Raw genomic sequence first — 9999 nt, 5'->3', positions numbered from 1 at the left:
GACAAAAACGTCAAGCTACAGGTGAGAGGACATTAGACCACATAATTGCACTTGTGTTTCTGGGAGGAGGAGTAGACGTGCTTTTCCTGTTCCCTCTTGCTAAGGACAAAAAAAAACCATGGACGTTACACGTAAAGCAAACAGGGGAGACTGAAAGGGGGAAGAGGGCAGAGGGGCCGGGGCCTCAGCCTGGAGGGGCAGCAAGCTGCTGGCTGCCTTGGGTTTCCCCAGACTCAGGGCTAAATTGTCCGCCACCCAGGAGCACCAACGGGCAGAGACTAAAAGTGCCCAAAGGAGCTGCTCCCTCCAGACGAGTACCAGGAAGGGGCACCTGGCAGGACAAGGCTTAGACCCCCGTACTCCAGCCCCACAACCATGCCAGCAAAGGGCAAGTGGGAACCCGGATCCCCACCGTCTCGAGGCTTTCATAGCACCCCAGGGTGGCACCAGAGCATGCGCAGCAGGGGGCCAGGGCCCCCTCCTTCCCAGCCAGAAACGAGCACCCTCACAGGGTCGGGGCCTGGAGCCCATCCACCTGCAGCGCCTGCGAGGAGCCAGACTCTTATGGACCCTCCCACGTGCCAGCGGCGACCACGGGAGCTGGAGTCCCCACGGCTGCCCCGGTGGATGTTAGGGACAGCGGTAAGGGGTCTACTCTTCGACTGAGCCGGTGAAAGGCTGCCGTGGGCTGCGATGGTCACCTGCGTATGAAGTGATACCCAGAACGATCACTGGAAAAGCTGCACAAGGAAACGCCCTCAAAACACCACGGGGAGGGCTTCCCTGGTGGCGCAGTGGTTGAGAGTCTGCCTGCCGATGCAGCGGACGCGGGTTCGTGCCCCGGTCCGGGAAGATCCCACATGCCGCGGAGCGGCTGGGCCCATGAGCCGTGGCCGCTGAGCCTGCGCGTCCAGAGCCTGTGCTCCGCAACCAGAGAGGCCACAGCAGTGAGAGGCCCGCATACTGCAAAAACACCACGGGGAGAGGGCAGTCCTTTCTTGATAGTGTCCTTTGTAGCACAAAAGTTTTCACTTTTGATATAATCCAACTCTTCTATCAAAATCATACCTCTTGACTCTCTCTCGTGTTCTTTCTTTCTGATCCCGCAGGTCCATCACCTGCTAGTAAAGACCCCTGAAGAAGCAAACCGGGACTTAGAACAATTGAGAAAGATGAGCTGCATGGCCAGGAGTTTCTCTGGTCCTGACGCTGACCTCCACATCGGGGAGCGGGGTCCCGGGTGGGCTGTGGGAGAGACGGGGGGTCCCCGAGTGCCCCTCTTCTGACAGTGCTGGTCTGGGAACAAACGCGAGGAGCACATACAGATACGTAGATGTGGCCAGCCCTTGCCAGGCCCCAGGGTCTTGGGCAAAAGCTTGTCCTTTCAGTGACAGTTGATCACTGCCCCCCTCACTTCACACCTCCGCTTACTTAGTTATTAAAAACTTATTTTAAGGAGCTACAAAATGAGATGCGTAAGAGGGTGAGTTCCTCTGCTACTAACACGGAAGCCTCTAAGGACTTAAGGACACGGAAGTAATCCTCACTTTACTGATCCCAGATTCCCCTGTGAACCTGCAGATGCCTGAGTCACCAGGATGCTGACACGTGCACTTTTCATATTCCTGAACGGTTGTCACTGACATCCTAGCACGAGGCCAACACTCGTATTTTCATCAGGTCAACGTGAGCAAGGTTACCAGACCCTGGTCTCATCGTCACTTGATTATTAACCGTCACACATTTAATTCTGTGGAGGGAACCACGTGAAACAGAATGAGTGGACAGAGGACAAATCCATGTTTCCACATGGTCCAAATTCCATCTTGGCTACAGGTTTGACAAAGGCCCACATTTCTGTCTCAGGCAAACACCGTTTTCTGTGAACCTGTATCTCCGCTCTGTCCCGAAACACTTGGTGGGTGAGGGCCTGTGCCTGCCCTGCGGCCCCTTCCCCCACTGGAGGGGACCCTGTTCCTCCTCGCTCTGTGGTCTCTTTACAGTAAGTACATCTCCTCCAAGGGTTCCTGCATTTTCCATTTTATTCTTTTTTTTTTTTTTTTTTTTTTTGCGGTACGCGGGCCTCTCACTGCTGTGGCCTCTCCCGTTGCGGAGCATAGGCTCCGGACGCGCAGGCTCAGCGGCCATGACTCACAGGCCCAGCCGCTCTGCGGCCTGTGGGATCTTCCCGGACCGGGGCACGAACTGGCGTCCCCTGCATCGGCAGGCGGACTCTCAGCCACTGTGCCACCAGGGAAGGCCCCGTTTTATTCTTAACAATGAACTTTAAAAGAAAAATTTCTCTGCAATGAAATTTCTCTTTTAAAAGTTTTTTTCCTTCCAATTTCTCTGTTATTCTGGTTCATTGCAGAAAATGTGGCAAATATAAGTAAATATATTTGAAATGTGAAATCCATCGCAAACCCCTCTACTGCTGATGCGTTTTGCTAACATTTTCGTGTATCTCCTCCCAGTCTTTCTCGATGTACATATATTCCATCTATGCAAACAGACAGCAGCAGCCGCATAGCACAGGGAGATCAGCTGGGTGCTTTGTGACCACCTAGAGGGGTGGGATAGGGAGGGCGGGAGGGAGACGCTAGAGGGAGGGGATATGGGGATATACGTATACGTATAGCTGATTCACTTCGTTATAAAGCAGAAACCAGCACACCGTTGTAAAGCAATTATACTCCAATAAGGATGTTAAAAAAGAAAAGATGGCAAGGTACCATGCTGGCCCTGGACTTTCGTATCTTGCCGGCTGGCTCTAGGTGTGGGAACGTGGCCACTGCCGGGCTGCACCGGTGATGATAGGTTCTGTGGGATCCTCGTGGCACAGGGGCCCACGAGGCTCTGCGATCACCGTGAAGGTCATTGTTCATAGGTTTCCATGATGAGGTGACTGTCCCAGAGAGACTGAAAACATGCCTGTGTGGCTCCCACAGGGCTGGCCAGGGAATAAACAAAATAAAATCAGAGTGCGGTGGTCTGATAGGTTCTTCGAATATCCTTCTACTCTTTAAGGACGAAATACTGGAGCTCGGATATTGAAAAGGAAACTGCATCTATGTCCATCAACCATAAATATATTAAACGGTGATAGTCATTCTGGCCACAGGTATTTGAGTTGATACTTGCCAACACACATTATAATGTACATGCCTTGCATTTTAATTATATGGGCAGTCATTTCAAAACAATGTGGTCTCTTGCAACAAAAGCTATTAAACCTACTTTCCCAGTGCCTGTAGTTTTATTTTGTGTGTCTAGATCTTTTCACGCCATCATTTCTTTTCTCTTGGGAAGGAAAGTGCTGTTAACACATGATATTATGTTTCTGTATTACGCTAAAAGATCATTTGGGTGCCAATCCATACTCCACAATTATCCAGGTTTTGACCGAGACCAGATGAGCATCCATAGGAGGCTGGCGGCCGACGGGGCAAAGCTCACCTGGATGGGGGTCAGAGCCTCTATTCCGGTCCATGCCACCTCTGTTTAATGGTGCTGTCATTTACACGTCTCAGTGGACAGAATCAAAGGGTGATCTGAATTTATTCCAGACAATTTCTCCTTCTGTTTTTCTTAATTCATGAGTATTAATATTCTTTAATAAGGATTTTTTATTTTGAGCCTTTATTTTTAGGGAGGGAGCTCTGCTTCCCTCCTTTCAGAGTGAGGAGCATTAGTGAACTCTAAGTAATGGAATGTTCTAGCAACTTTCTATAAAGAGGAGAGAGGAGAGGTTCTCGAATGACAGTGGGTGACACTGTAATTCTAGGGTCTTGGGGAAGCAGCGTCATCCAGCGATGACGGTGCCAGTCTGATGTCCTGTCCTGCAAGCTCTCCTGTACGGGGCAGATACTTGGCCCACAAATATCTGAGCCAAGAAACGAAGGGCAGGTGGTGCTAAGAGAGGAGTCAGCAGCGTAATCACACGTGGGCTGCTGGGTCCAGCCCCGTGCTAAGTGCTATGTACGCATTCTCACACTTCATTCTCACACAAATCTTTTGAAGTTGGTACTATTATTATTATTCCCGCCCTTCGAGTAAGGAAGTTGATACTCGGAGTTTAAAACTGGCTCAAGTTCACAAGCAGGTAAGTGTGAGAGAAGAGATTAAAACCCATATGGCTTCCTCCCAAACGTCAACTCTTGGATGGTAAGCTATATTCGCTCCTAGAATTTAATAAAGGCATTACCACGCCTTAAAATACATCTGAAAATAAATCTGTCATATTCTCTGATGGGTGTTAAGTTTCCACAGTCAAAAATTTTTGCCAAAAATTTTCAGTAGGAAGAGTGGAGAGTTATTAATAAAAAATAACAAATGTGAAAATAATAATAAACATCTGTAGAGTGTGCTTTCACAAAACAAACTTAAAGTTGTTGGAAAAGTGAACGTTTCTGGAGCTTCTTCTAGAGAGGAGAGGTCAGTGGGGGCGGTAGGGGGAGGGATGGGAGGGACTGTTTGTAGATCACTGAGGGACATCCACCCTCCAGCCGTTCTCCATCCTAACGGGAGCCCAAGACACTCGTTGGATGGAGGGCTCTGTTTAAACGTAAGACGTCCCTGGCACTGAGGGTGGCTGAACAATGGAATGCGTCTTTGAGGGGATTTGTGAAGTCTTTCCAGATAGGCTGTGCTTCTGCTGGTCATCAGGCCGCGGTGTCGCCCGGCCGACCACTCCCGGGGCCTGGGCCCTGGGATATTAATTCTAAGACCTGTTCTGATTTTTACAAGTGTATCAAGCACATCTGAAAAAAAAAACTCTCAGTTATAACAACTTGGTAAGTCTAGACGTCTGAAAACCCCAAAGGAAAAAGGGTTTCAGCATTTGATTTATTCTATTTGACTATTAAAATAAAATCAGAAATACTCCACATATAATATAGGAAAACATATTATCGATAAAAACTAACATAGGAAATTAATGGGAATAAAGTTAGCATTCATGTAAACAGTAACGGTATAAACAGAACACAGAGAGCAGTATTTCTGCCCTGTGCCGACGATCAATGCTGTCCATGATCAGGAGGAAGAGAGATAAACGCTTCACAATGTATACAACAAATATTTATCAGCCACTTAGGCTGGGTGAGACTATGGTGGTCACTAGAGGAAACAGATAAGATATAGTTTCTTTCTGCACGGAATGAATAAGCCAACTGTACAAACAGCAAAATACAGATTTGACTGTGTTATGGACAAGGGAAGCCCCACAGGTGCCATGCGAGCTCAGAGGTGAAGAGCTGTCTAACTGAGAGGGTCCACCAAGGTGCCCCGGGCAGCGTGGCTGCCGAAACAGAATCTGCAGCTGGGGGCCCATCATTAGAGACGCTGGGTTCTCACCGCGCCGGGGGCTGGAAGTCCAAGATGTGGGCCCTGCGGATCCTGCGTCTGGGGAGGGGAGGACCCTCGTCTTGGCTCACAGGCGGCGTCTTCTTGCAGTGTCCTCACACGGCGGGGGGTCAAGGGAGCGCTATGGGGTCTCTTACGAGGGCACAAGTCCCATTGGGGCGGGGATTCCACCCTCATGACCCGAGCGTCTCCCAAAGGCCCCGCTTCTAACAGCATCCCCCTGGAGGTTAGGTTTCAAGGTGTGCCTTTTCGGGGGACACAGACGTTCTGTCCATAGCACGGGATATTATGGATGGGGCTGGCGTTTGAGGGGAGCTTTTCCGGCCCCGCCCTTCAACTCCCGCCTGCTGCTGCTGACTCTGTCCCGGGCCTAGAACAGCGCCCGGCGCAGTTCACGGGGCACGATCGAGTCTGTGGATGAATTGTTCGTGATTCACGTTTATAATGTGAAACAGTTTACGTAAGGATCTCTCTGGACTGCAGGCCAGCGGCCAGCCGCTGATGGGGGCGGGGGGTGGTAGTAAAGGGGGGGAGAGCTGGGCGGTGGAAGGGCTGGAGGGGGGCGCCGGGAGCACCGTCTGAGGAGCGCTAGCCTCCTCGTGGAAACCCAGAGACTCGGTTTTCAAGAAAGCAGTTCGTGAAGAAAGCCAAAAGGTGTCTCAACTATGTACCTTTTCGATGACAATGAATGGAGTTCAAGCGCTTCTTGGAGTTTCAGTAATTTAAAATATCTTCTAAACATGAACAGTCAGAGCCTGACAGCAGGGTTCAGCCGGGGAGTTCAGGCATGTCTGCGTTACCGGTGAGTTTGCATGTGAACGGTGAGCCTGGGCTGGGCGCCGGGCCTCCGCTGCCCTGTGTGCTTCGGACTATCTTCCCACGGGGGGCAGTTCCTTGGGAATTTCACCCAAACGGTGGTCTCTCTCTGTCTCTCTCCAGACTTCTTTATCTTTGATATGGCTCCACATTTTCCCGGTCATCCTCAAAGCACCACAGACGGTGGTGAAAGGAAAATCAAAACAGAGTTGGTGTCACTCAGAGAGTGTCTAGAAAGGAACTGGGAGGTCATGGAGGGTGACTTGTGCATGTCCCAGCCGAGGGGATCTGACCTGATGAAGTCATCCAGAACCCCTGCCGGAAACGGGGTGTATTATCGGACCCCCTACCCTAAAACAACTCGTGATTCTTTAAGGCCAAATATTTCCTGAGTCAAGTCAGGGTCAGGCACAATTCTCTCCAGGCAGCTGGTAACAACCTCGTGGCTTCTTGTCTTTCACAAGCCCATGACATTTCCCCTTCCTTGAAACACTCTCGGGGTTTCCTGAATCTGCATCTCCCGAATTGCCATTATTAAAATAACTAAGCCCTCTTGTGATGTGCAGCCCAATCAGGGGCAGCAAAGGCAAAGGTCTCCCCTTCCTGCTCCCCCCCCCCCCCGCCGCCACCGGCCCCCAGCCCCGTGGACACAAGATTCCCGCGCCGCTGGCCTCACCTCATCCGTTGACTCTGGGCCTGGAGAGGTGCCCGCTGACGACACCGGGCGCAAATACCCCGAAGGAGCGCTCTTCTGTCTGACACTTTCCCGGGCTCCTGGGAGATGGGGTACATCACCAAATGCCCCAGGGTTACGTGGACAAGGTAAGGACGCCGCCCCCCGCCCTGGGAGCGTTCAGGTCCCTGCGTTTGTCAATCGGAGGAGGTGGTCAGGGGTGAGTCGTCCTGTGCTGGATGGGGCGGGAGTTGTGAGCTTGCAGGGAGAGGAAGGTGCCCACACTCTGCCCCCGCCACGTGTCTGATGTCTTGGTTTGTTGCTTGTTTTCTGTTTGGGGCTGGGAGTTATTAACGGTGCGGTATGATGGGGCCGGGGCAGGGGCACCTAAGTGTCCATCGATGGTGAATGGATAAAGAAAACATCTAACTCAACTTTCCAAAAGAAGGAAAGCCTGCCATTTGCAACAATGTGGAACGGCCTCCTTGAGGGCTGGTGCTAAGTGTGATACACCAGACGCAGGCAAACACTGCGAGGTCCTACCTAGCACCACCACCCTCGGACACGCGCCTTTATGAACACTTCCAGTTGTCCCTAAACCCAAAGGCTGGGCTGAGGTTAGAAACCCTGGCAGCCAGGGGCAGGTAGAGCTTGGGTTTCCTTTACTTCAGTGGTGAGAGGAAGGCCATTTCTTCCTCCAAATCTTGCACAGATGGAAAGACCTGGCAACATCTACTGTAGCTCCTCTGCTATAAGGTAGAGTTACAAAATCCACTACCAGCCTTTTCTTCTCCCATTAGTCTAAGAAAAATCTGAAAGGTACATACACTTTAATCTCTTCCTCCACAGATATGTGTGTATATATAAATATACAGTAATTTCATTTTATATGATACTCTTAATGGAAACACTACTTTTACAAAATGAGCAGACTGATTTCCATTTTTCCAAAATACGATATTTTATACACCTCATATACATTATTCCGTGTATATATTCTGTATATAAAGTGTTATATACGGAACTCTCCATACAGAATTTTCTGAGCATAAAATTATAATATGGTGGTACCTGGTATTATACCCTCTCTTCTGAATTTTCAAGAGAATTTTACATCATTATTGAGAACATCCTATACAGTATCTTGCAGGCTTCCACAGTTTGCAATAAATATACTCAGTATGAACAATTTCATTTTAAGAATTTTGAAGTGATTACCTTCACCTTCTTGAAGTGGTAGAGACAAAAACGAAACTTCAGCAAAAGAATAAACTTCTTCTAGAGCCACTTTTAGACTTCCTACTTCTGTCATTATTACTATTATCTGTTACTGAAGTACAGTTGATTTACAATATCCTGTTAGTTTCAGGTGTACAGCCCGGTAGTACAGTTTTATGTATATTGAGTATAGTCCCCTGTGCTATACAGTAGGTCCTTGTTAGTTATCTATTTTATATACAGTATAGTAGTATGTATATGTTAATCCCAACCTCCTAATTTATCTCTCCCCCCCTTTCCCCTTTCCCCTTTGGTGATCATAAGTTTGTTTTCTATGTCTGTGACTCTCTTTCTGTTTTGGAAATAAATTCATTTGTATGTTTTTTTTAGATTCTACGTATAAGCGATATCATATGGTGTTTGTCTTTGTCTGGCTTACTTCACTTAGTATGATAATCTCTAGGTCCATCCATGCTGCTGCCAATGGCACTATTTTATTCCTTTCTTTGGCTGAGTAATATTCTAGTGTGTGTGTGTGTGTGTGTGTGTGTGTGTGTGTGTGTGTGTGTGTATATACATATCACATCTTTATCCATTCATCTGTCAGTGGACATTTAGGTTGCTTCCATCTCTTGGCTATTATAAATAATGCTGTAATGAACATTGGGGTGTATATATCTTTCCAAATTATGGTTTTCTCCAGATATATGCCCAGGAGTGTGATTGCAGGATCATACGGTAGCTCTATTTTTACTTTTTTAAGGAACCTCCATACCGTTCTCCATATTGGCTGAACAATTACGTTCCTACCAACAGTGTAGGAGGGTTCCCTTTTCTCCACACCCTCTTCAGCATTTGTTTTTTGTAGACTTTTTAATGACGGCCATTCTGACCCCTGTGAGGTGGTATCTCGTTGTAGTTTTGATTTGCATTTCTCTAATAATTAGCAATTTTGAGCATCTTTCGATGTGACTTTTGGCCATCTGTATGTCTTCTTTGGAGAAATGTCTATTTAGATCTTCTGCCTATTTTTTTGATTGGGTTGTTCCACTTCTTATCATTATTGAGACTATGGTATTGTGCCTAGAAAGATTCTCAAGCATTAAAATGAAAGGTAGAAAGACCTTGTCAGCCACAAAGCTGTTGATACTGAACAGCCTTATTGATTCCAAATCCCAACCAACTGTAACGAGACTCCATGGAGTAAAGCTTGTTTCCAGTTTATTTATTCTTTAGCTAACCCTTTGAAACTCTCCATGAGAAGCTATTAATTGCATTTTTTCCCATTTTGATAGAATAGTTGAAACACCTATGGTTCATTACAAAGCAATAATTGAATGAGTGGTTTAAAGGAAACTATGGACCCTCTAAATACATTGATCTAAATGTACTTCAGCTGGATCCTAAACAGCCAGGAGTTCTTTTTCAAGTTATCGGTTTTCTAGGGTATGGCTGAAGTTGCAGGTGCGGAATAAATGCCACGTATACATGCACCCACGCACACACATGCACACACACACATTTTTTGTGGTTGACTTAAATTCTTCCTTCAGAATATGAGAGGCTAGAATAAATGACTGCACAAAAATACATTCATTTTAAATTATGAACTAGCTATAATTAATGTGAGAGCATTGTGTGGTGAATTGAATAAAAACCTTATTCTGTTGGAGTTACATTTTTCTCCTTTATAAGAAATCAAGGCATCATGAATCTGGAGGGTACTTAATATTTCCTCTTTAAAATATATTTCTATTCAAGGAATGAAACATGATGTTGGAAATCTTGTGTTTTTGTCCACGTTGGGATCTTCCGAATCCAGATATATGTTAGAGGGGGTGGGAGTGAAGATTAATTTTGTTTAACTTCCCATCTTCCATCCCCTAGGTAACCTGTAGAGAGAAAGAATGCATTTCTCTAGAGGGAGA

Source organism: Monodon monoceros, unplaced genomic scaffold (assembly GCF_005190385.1).
Source record: "Monodon monoceros isolate NGI ecotype Baffin Bay Population unplaced genomic scaffold, NGI_Narwhal_1 Super_Scaffold_1, whole genome shotgun sequence".
NCBI lineage: Eukaryota > Metazoa > Chordata > Mammalia > Artiodactyla > Monodontidae > Monodon > Monodon monoceros.
The sequence above is the reverse complement of the archived record's forward strand: the minus strand, read 5'-3'. Positions refer to the sequence as shown.